The sequence below is a fragment of the Macaca mulatta genome, chromosome 12, assembly GCF_049350105.2.
Source record: "Macaca mulatta isolate MMU2019108-1 chromosome 12, T2T-MMU8v2.0, whole genome shotgun sequence".
NCBI classification, from domain to species: Eukaryota; Metazoa; Chordata; class Mammalia; order Primates; family Cercopithecidae; genus Macaca; species Macaca mulatta.
Genome location: NC_133417.1, coordinates 50,951,218 through 50,961,594, shown reverse-complemented (window position 1 = coordinate 50,961,594; position 10,377 = coordinate 50,951,218).

Here is a 10,377-nt window from a genome sequence, read left to right as displayed (position 1 = left end):
CTTGTATTCCAAAATGTAAAATAGAAACATCAAATTGTGGACCTTGTCTCTTCTGTGCAATCTAAGTATAATTTGAGTCAGAACGATTTCCTTTCCTTAGTAGTTACTTATTTACTTCTATAATCTCTTGTTCTTTCTTCTTTCTCTGTTTAATTAAAGATGTACTACCTCTGCAGAAAAGAGTTTCATTCATCACCTGTAGAATCAAGCTTATCTGTGTGATACTTTAAATATGTTTATAACATGAAGATAACATCTATTCAAAATGTTCTTGACATTAAATGATTAAATTAAATGATGCTACATGCTTACCCAATTCTTATTACTGTTTTTCCTTCAGTCGAAATCTTTGGTAAACTTCAACTTTTCATTATTAGCTTAAAAAAGATCATAGTAAAGATGAATATATAGGAAAATTAGTAATTATATATTTAAAGAATAAAAGTTTCTAAATTTTCCTCGTGCATTTTATGTCACACTATATTGTCCCTTTTCACTCAATCATTTTATTTTGATAAGTTTGTTCACATACTTTTTCAAGTTCTTGTATGAAAATAAACACCCACAATCAGCAAATAAATACAAATTATTCTAAAAATATCCACTGAAAAAGAAGATAATAACTCAGGTTGTTTTTAAAATTGTGCAAGCAATTTAGTGTTCATATTTAGAAATTTGGTAATTACCATCAGCCCTATTCATTACATTTCAAAAGTAGAAGAAATAATAAGTCAAATTGCCACTTATTTATTCATATTCATAGAGAGAAAAATAATAACTTATTTGCTTAACAGATCCTGACCATTGTTGTAGGTCCATCTGTACCTGTAAACACATGCAAAACTGTCTACTCACACCAGAAGACACCATCCACTTTTTTTTTAAAACTAAAAGTTCAGTGACAAAATGGCCACATTTTTATCAATCAGAAGATATTGCCTTCCTTTGCCAATATGGATGTATTACAGCAATATAAAATTTGAAAGCTATTCTGGTTATTGTTAAGGATTTTAAAAGGACTGGCCACACTCAAAGAAAGCGATGAATAGAGTGTTTTCTTTTTGCCAACTTTTATTTATTAATACGTGTAATTAAAATACACAGCAATCTTTGTACAGTGTCTGTTATGCATATGGAAATACCTATCAAACTGAGACATTTACCAAAAATACTAAAAAGAAAAACAGAAAAAACAACACAGAAGTAAACTATTTTGACTAGTATATTTATAACAATAGCGCCAATCTGATGGATTGAGAGCCTCCCCCTGAAAACATGCATCTTTTAAATACCAGTTTCATGGTTTCAAATATAGAGACAGACATAATATTCTGGCTGTATACATGGAACTGTCAAACATTCCTCTTTGAAACCATCTCATCTATGAAAGGGTTTGGGCTGCCGAGGCTGGCTGCCATCTTTTGATCGAGGGAAGAGCTGCACAAAATGTTTACTTTGACAGTTGTTGTACTGTGTTGTGAACAGAAGTTGTGAAGGAGATTTGGGATATGCCTCAAGCTTGACACCTGCCTGAGGAAGAAGAGTGGGAAGTTTCTTTCGGATAAACTCATAGGAAGATGGGGGGTAACGCAACATTTTAGCCAATAAAATCATTGCAGGTGCTATCCCCAAGAGACAAAAGGTCCACTTTCAACATAGACTTTCTCATTTTCAGTCAAGTATTTTTTAAGCTTGAGACTGAGAGAGATAAATGCTGACTTTGGCCAAAAAATAAAAATTCAAATTAAAAAAGCAGACTAGGGACCACAGTCCTGACTTCTGTATACTCAATGTGGGTTTATAAATTCATTTAAAATCTCCCCTTCACTAGTTTCTCTGATATTCCTAGGTATCAGAAATAGAAAGATTACTGGCATACTTTAAGACATGGTTGTCCCATAATGATGAAGAAGTGTTTATGTGTGTTTGACTGGATACATTCTTCACTTTGTTACCATATGTGCAACATGGTCAGATGGTTAATGAGTTTTCAGGACTGAAATGCATCTGGTCCAACTTTAAACTTATGGTTTATAATACTTCACTGGAAAGCATGTAATTAATCTTTCAGAGGATAATCTACCATAACTCCTAAACTAATTAAGAATAGATATTCTTTTTCAACAGGATTTGAAAATTAAGCTGTATACAGGTTAAGAAAAAAATAAAAAGTCTCTACACTGATAGAAGAGTAATAACATCTAAGGTAAAATTGGCCCTTCACTTCCTACTCCTCTGCTTATCCTGCTGATAGAAATATGCCCTGCATTGAATGTACGTTTTCAGATAGCCTTTCCCTTAAGGAAAAGATCAGTCTCTTATACATCTTTGAATCCCGAGCATCTGGTAAAGAGTAAAAGCATAGAAGGTGTTTACTGATCAAAATATAGGAGTTAATTCAGAGACACCCCACCTTGCAATCCACGAATGTACACAAGTATATGGGAAAATATATACACAAACATATTTATTGACACATATACTAATATATATATATACACAGATATGTTATAAATGAATAAACTGAGGCCCAGAATTTTTAAAAAATATATAAATCAGACTGATGGTTATGTTTCAGTTGTGATTCAAACAAAGAGAACCCGATGCTTTCAATTCTTAGCACTATGCTTGATGAGCCAAAAAATAGTTCTTCAGGTTGTAACCAAATTTCTGTAATCATTGTCATCTTCCTAACTATAGTGGCTTTAAAATTGATCATAATTATAAGTAGTATAAACAATTCATTTATAATAAATTATAAATTATAATTCATTTTCTAGTAAAATTTCTGTAAGTTGTATTAGAGAATAAAATAATATATACCTTTTCTTTTTTGCTCAAAATGTAAAAATTTTGTAAAGCATAATAAGTTACACTACCAACAGCATTGTAAATGTTGCCGCTTTCTTCACATCTTTGCCAGCATTAGATATTAAGAGGCTTTTTCCTTTGAAATTTTGCTAGTGATAAAAATGTAATTGTTTTAATTTACATATTTTAGCTTGGAAATTTTTCATGTTTACTTACTGTTGGCATTTTTGCTTTAATTTTATATTCATGCTCTTTGAAAATGTATCTATTTATGTTTCAGTGTATTTCACATCAATTTGTGTACCTAACTAATTAACAATGACACTGGATCATTATTATACTGGATGTGAATTTGTCCTAGTATTTTGTTCATTCTATTATTTAATGTATGTCCTGTAAAATTATGTGTTTTCCAATTAACTTATCTTTTCCTCAAATAATTATATTTTGTTTAAGCTCAAGATATTTTTTACTCTAGAAAGTTGATAAGGATTCCTTGATAATTTTTCTATTTGAATTACTTTTCTATATTTAATCTAGCAGAAACATATTTCAGTTTGTTGGATAAAATAACCCTTCTTTATTTTAAAATAGATCTACAATAAAAATATGTCTATGAATTCACTTATTAATTCATTCATACATGCATTCATTAATTCAACAAATAATAATTTAAAACCCACTTTCTTTCAGCCATAATGTATACTCTCCAAGAGAGAAATATTGTTAAGATAGAAACTGTCTTGAGGACTTCAGAGTTTGTAGACTTATATCAGTGCAGTCTTCCTGAGTGATCATTTTATAATAAATGAGTGAATAATTATAGCATACATAAAAAAATAAAAACATCATTTAAATAATTTAAGAGCTATTAGAGGTTTAGACTCAACTGAAAGAAATCAGGAAATTAAAAATCTATATTGTAGCTCACTAGCCCCCAGTTACTTAGGTGTTATATGTCTAAACTGTCTGCCATTTTACTAAATCAAAAAAAAAAAAAGTTAAAATATATATAGTGTATTATTATTACTATTATTATTATAATCATAATTACTAACCTAGATCTCTATATAGCCTTAATAGCCTGTGGGTCCCCATAATAATAGTTTTTACTCATCCAGCAAATAAAGAGAAGGCTTAAAGCAAAAAGTGGCAGTAAACTTCTATCTCAGTGCAGTGTCAAAGCTGATGAAGGAGAGGTTTAAAATGGTGAATTTGGTGAACCCATACTGGATTGCATCAAAAACTTTCAGTAACTCTTGGCTCTTAATGCAATACAAAAAAAGTTCTTTCTTTGAAAAGTTAGTTTTAATTCACCTCTCACTTTCTACTTTTGAGGACTTCTACCTTGCATGTAGTAACTTCTCAACAAATGATTATGAGAATCAAGTAATTTTACTGGAATAGTCAGTGTAAACATTCTCAAGGTTTTTGGTCAAAATTAATAGGGTAAGGCACTAAAAGAGAAAAGTTGAGTCAGCTTCCAAGAAATTAAGTAACTGTGCAAAGAAAAATATATTCATTCTTTATTTTAAAGATACTGCTGTTAAATTCAGAGTATTAAAGGGCATAGCAAGGGTTTCTGGTGAGGAAAAAACCAATAGCATGGAGTTCTTTGTGACCAAAAGAGACTGCCTAAATTATTGCTCTCCGTTTTGCTGGTCTTTTGTTTACATTGCATTGGATAAGCTCTGGTCAATGTGCTCAACCTTCTCAGGCTTCCTAGGCTCATCTCTCATGTGCTATATCAAATGAAGACTTTCATAATATAGAGGAGTCATGCAGATCTTTCTCCTCCCAGATTTAATGGGGTATTAATACAGTTTGACTGTGTCACCATCCAAGTCTCATCTTGAATTGTAACTCCCACAATTCTCATGTGTCATGGGAGGAACCTGGTGGGAGGTAATTCAATCGTGGTGGTTGGTCTTTCCTATGCTGTTCTTGTGATAGTCAATATGTCTCATGAGAGCTGATGGTTTTAAAAATGTGAGTTTCCCTGCACAAGCTCTTTTCTCTTGTCTGCCACCATGTGAGATGTGCCTTTCAACTTCTGCCATGATTGTGAAGTCTCTCCAGGCACATGGAATTGTAAGTCCAACAAACTTCTTTCTTTTGAAAATTGCCCAGTCTCTGGTATGTCTTTTTTTTTTTTTTTTTTTTTTTTTTTTTTTTTTTTTGAGACGGAGTCTTGCTGTGTGCCCCAGGCTGGAGTGCAGTAGCGCGATCTCGGCTCACTGCAAGCTCCGCCTCCCGGGTTCCCGCCATTCTCCTGCCTCAGCCTCCCGAGTAGCTGGGACTACAGGCGCCTGCCACCTTGCCCGGCTAATTTTCTTGTATTTTTAGTAGAGACGGGGTTTCACCGTGTTAGCCAGGATGGCCTCGATCTCCTGACCTCGTGATCCGCCCGTCTCGGCCTCCCAAAGTGCTGGGATTACAGGCTTGAGCCACCGCGCCCGGCCTCTGGTATGTCTTAATCAGCAGTGTGAAAACAGATTAATACAGGTATAATTAGAAAATAAAGGTGGTAAATTATGTTTTGATATATGTATGTACTATAAAAGGGTTACAATAATCAAGTTTATTAACATACCAATCACCTCATACATTCCCATTTTTTCTGTACTAGACCAAGAATTCTTAAATGGGACATGTAATCAAATCACAACTCATAAAAGAAAGATAAGATATATTAAATGTCATGAATGTAAAAATTACTCTTCAAAGCACCATTTAAGTTTTTAAATGAGGCTGGGCATGGTGGCTCACATTTGTATTCTTAGCACTTTGGGAGGCTAAGGTGGGCACACCACTTGAGCCTAGGAGTTCAAGACCAACCTAAGCAACATGATAAAACCTCATCTCTACAAAAAATAGACAAAATAAAATAAAATAGCTAGGTAGGGTGGTGCATGACAGTGGTCTCAGCTACCTAGGAGGCTGTGGTGGGAGGACCACCTGAGCCTGGGAGGTCAGTGCTGCAGTGAGCTGTGATCATGTCACTGCACTCCAGCCTGAGCGACAGAGTGACACCCTATCTCAAAAAACAAAACAAAACAAAACAAAAAAAAACCTATAAAATATAAATAATTTTTAACTAATGTTTAATGAGAGGTACCTACTATGGTATCATACAGAGTAGTTTCACTGCTAGCATTTCTCATCTATATATGAGAAAAATGTTTACATATATATATGTATACACACACACACAAAAGAATTTGTTAATGAATAATAATAATTTATAAAAACAAAACATAATAATACAGTTCAATAAACATTAGACAAGTATTTTAACAGAAAATTCACAGAAGTAAGTCTATGAAAATTTAATAAACTCTATATACTGATCGAATGGGAGAATAAAAATTAATACTATAATGTGGTAATGCTATGTACTCTCTAGAATAACTAAATTAAAAAAGATTGACAATATCTGGCCCTTTACAGTAAAAGTCTTTCTCTATATACTGATCGAATTAAAGAATACAAATTAATACCATAATGTGGTAATACTATGTACTCTCTAGAATAACTAAATTAAAAAAGATTGACAATATCTGGGCCTTAACAGTAAAAGTCTTTCTACTCCTGCTCTTGACTATTTCTTATGCACCAGACTCTTTTTATATGATATAATTTTTATTTTTAATTTTTAGACATATTTTCTGCTATTTTAATGTTCTTCTGTTGGTTTATAATATGTCTCAATCCATCTATTGTTTGAGCATTTATTAAAAAAAAAGAACATATTGGCCAGGCGCGGTGGCTCAAGCCTGTAATCCCAGCACTTTGGGAGGCCGAGACAGGCAGATCACGAGGTCAGGAGATCGAGACCATCCTGGCTAACACAGCGAAATCCCCCCTCTACTAAAAAATACAAAAAACCTAGCTGGGCGAGGTGGCGGGCACCTGTAGTCCCAGCTACACGGGAGGCTGAGGCAGGAGAATGGCGTAAACCCGGGAGGTGGAGCTTGCAGTGAGCTGAGATCCGGCCAACACAGCGAAATCCCCCCTCTACTAAATCCCCCCTGCACTCCAGCCCGGGCGACAGAGCAAGACTCCGTCTCAAAAAAAAAAAAAAAAAAAAAAAAAAAAAAGAACATATTATCTCTATTTGCTTTAAATGTGGGATTGGTATCATCATAACTTTTCTTCTGTTTCCTTGAGTTTTTCCTTTATGAGATTTCTCACTTATTTGCATTTGCGGCTTTTGTTTCCTCTTTTTTTTTTCTCCTTTCTTATCCTTTCTGTTATTTCTCTCTTATTATTACTTATATTTAAATTTGGGGTAGTTGGTGGTATACTTACCAGGAAATGCTAAATGATATGGTAATAATTAATGCCCAAATTAGAATTATTACATATAACACACAGTTAAGTTTTATCTTGTTACCCTCCTCACTTTAGGATCAAAGTATACGTAACAGTTACTATATGGAATATTAACTGGCACTGAGACAGAGAAAAAGGAATCCCTGTAATCTCTGGGACAGTGAAATCATCTCTCATAACTTATGTTCATCACTCATTGACCAGAACACGTCACATGGCTCCCAAATACTGTAGGGAGTTAAGAAGTGCAATTCTAGCCTGTGCCTGCAATATTTGGAGAGCAACATTAATGACTAATACAAATCAAGTTTGTTTGGGGGTCAGCTAGGTTATACAATCTCCAATTTTAATATAAGTTTTTTTTTTCTTATTACTTACTCATGAATTCTACTACTTCTTTCAATCAAAAGTGTATTTCCCTTCAACTTTTGGCCTCAATATGTGGGTAGGATTCATAGAAATACTATTTAAGTCACTGGTAATTTGCATATTGGTATACTATCACACGAATACCCCTCCCCACCATCTTTCATGTCTGTTAGTACCCTCATTCTTCCTAGATATGTTTCTTAAGTCATAGTAATGGCACATTAGCATGATTTATTCTCCAGAAACTTCTCTGCTGATGTTGTGTGGTATCACCCTGTATCTCTACAAATAGTCAAGTCTCTGTTTCTGAAGATGCTAAAGAAAAAGTCAATAGGATAGACCTCTGTGATAGCATTTCTGTTTTGAGAGCTCAATTTTCTGGTTAAGTCTCAGAAGATATGCACAATTTTCAACATTCACTACCATTTTAATCCATATTTAATTGTATCTGGCAGGAACATAACAATCTTTTGGTTTGGTTTTAGGATGTTTTTATTCTTTCTTTTTTTGTTTCTTTTTTTATGTCAAGGCAAAAAAAAAAAGGAGGGGGGAAGTTTAGAGAAAGGGAAAAAAGAGAGTAGAACTTTTACTATTCTATACTCCAAGGAAAGTTCCTCTGATCGCTCCCCTAATTCTTTAATGGAACTATATTTCTGACTGTTCACAAACTCAAGACACTAAAGGGTTTTGTTGCTCTTTTTTCAACTTACGTCTCTCCCTTATCCCCTGGGTTGTGTGAGTACTTGCTTCAAAATATTGATCCTTCATCCTGTCCTTTGTTTTCCCACTTCAGGTCTTTATTTTTCTTACCTCTACTCTTAAACTTCGCTTCTGTCTCTTTAATCACTCCCCTTCCAGTTCATTCCAAGTACTATGAACAAATAAATTTTCTTCAGACAATGGCCCCTAAGACAAATACTACTTATTGTCTAACACAAAGTTAGTCTTATTCTTTTCACTTAGAACAAAGGCACACAATCTTACTTAGTTGAAACATATACTCTACAAATATAAAAGCAAACTGAGACTAAATCTTAAACCTTAAATGTTTTGCTAAGAAATTCAGGCTTCAGAGAGCATAAAACATACACACACAGAATATTCTCTATTGACTGTAATCAGAAGCAAACTCTGTCAGCTGATAGCTCTGATTCTCTGATTTATTTATACTGTTTTGAAATATGCTTGAATGCCTATTTTGTGTCTCTGTAAGGTCAAACACTATGTCTTCTCATATCAACATCATAGCAACATCTACTTCAGATAAATTAATCAATTAACAAAAATAGAAAAATATAATACTGATATATTAAACTCATATTGTTTTTCAAAATTGTACTAGAAAATAGAGATCATTTGCTTTTTATAAATAATGTGTTTTGTTTGATGTCTTATTATTCCCTTATTATTTTAATTTACATTATATCTTAGAAAATACTTATAAGTTCTCCAATAATTATTGATGAATTGTGCTCAAATTTGTTATGCATCCTTCTCTAGCCCTCTTGGTTTTCTTTATGTATCAAACCTACATGCTGTCCTTCATGGCAAGGAAAATTTCTGCAAAGCTTTTTAAAGTTTTTCTTAAAAATTCCTAACATAGAACCATAGAATATTATAGCTACAAAGCCTGAGTTTATTAGCAGTAAAAACTAATTTTATTGCCTATAAGTAGAGGTATCAGTTTGTTCTTTTAAATTATTACTATATCACCCATATAGTAAAACTACAATTTGTCCAGCAGTGTGCACATTTTTTAATTAAATTTAATTCAATGTAAAACCATCTAATATATCCTTTTAATAATTTAAACTAAAACAATTATCTGTAAAAAAAACTTTTTAATTCTGTTTTTATGGTTAAAATGAGATGGCTACATTCTTTTAAAATCATGTTTCCTCATCCCTGTTTTTGTTAAGGATTATAACAAATTCTTGATTTGTAAGATGTTTATTAACAGCCAAGATATTTCATAATTTATGACTTTAAAAATCTGTGCTGCCATAGCTTTTCCACCATTAACAGAGGATTTTGTTACAAATAAATAGCATAGTAGATTTATTTTTCTCTTTTATTTAAACAGGCCACATATTGGGGATTTGTCTTAGAAATATGCCAGTTTACATCAGGATGATAACATTTTAATTAAGTTATTCATAGCTTGATTTCTGACACTTTGATTTTCTGAAATTAGTGCTTTATGTTCCTATAAAAATACAAAAATAATTGTAATAGAATGGCATGATTTTATGCATTTGACATTTAGAAAATAGTGATTGTCTGTTAGATGGCAGGCTAATTTTACTGACAGTTTTGACTCAGCTGTGTCCGGTTGCCTATATGCAGTTACTGGGTCCATAATTTTTTTTATCACAAACAACTTGTGGCAATATGTTGTTTGGAAAACAATTTTTCCCATTTTAAAAAGGTACACTGATGTATACATCATTAGCAAAATGATGGAATAAGCGTTTTCTACTGTCATCTTCTCACAATGCATTGAATTTGAAAACCACCAATGGAAAAGAGTACATTTGTGGGAATCTGGGAGTAGAGCAGAGATATTTCAGTAGAGCAGAGATATTTCACTTGAGAAAAAAAATCTAAGAACAAGTGCATTAAAGAGGGTAAGAAGAATAGTTTCACTATATCCCCATCACCCTTCTCCCAAGGCAGCACAGTTCTATGCCAAAAGAGAACCCCTTGGCATGTGATTCCTCCCATAGGGGAAAGAAGTGTATAATGAGTGAGCGTCCAGCTTCCCCAGCTCTGCAGGACACTACCCAAGAGGCCCGCCTTCTCAACCCACCTAGAATACTGAGGGTATGAGTACAGATGAAAGGCTAAGAGAGGCTGAGAGAA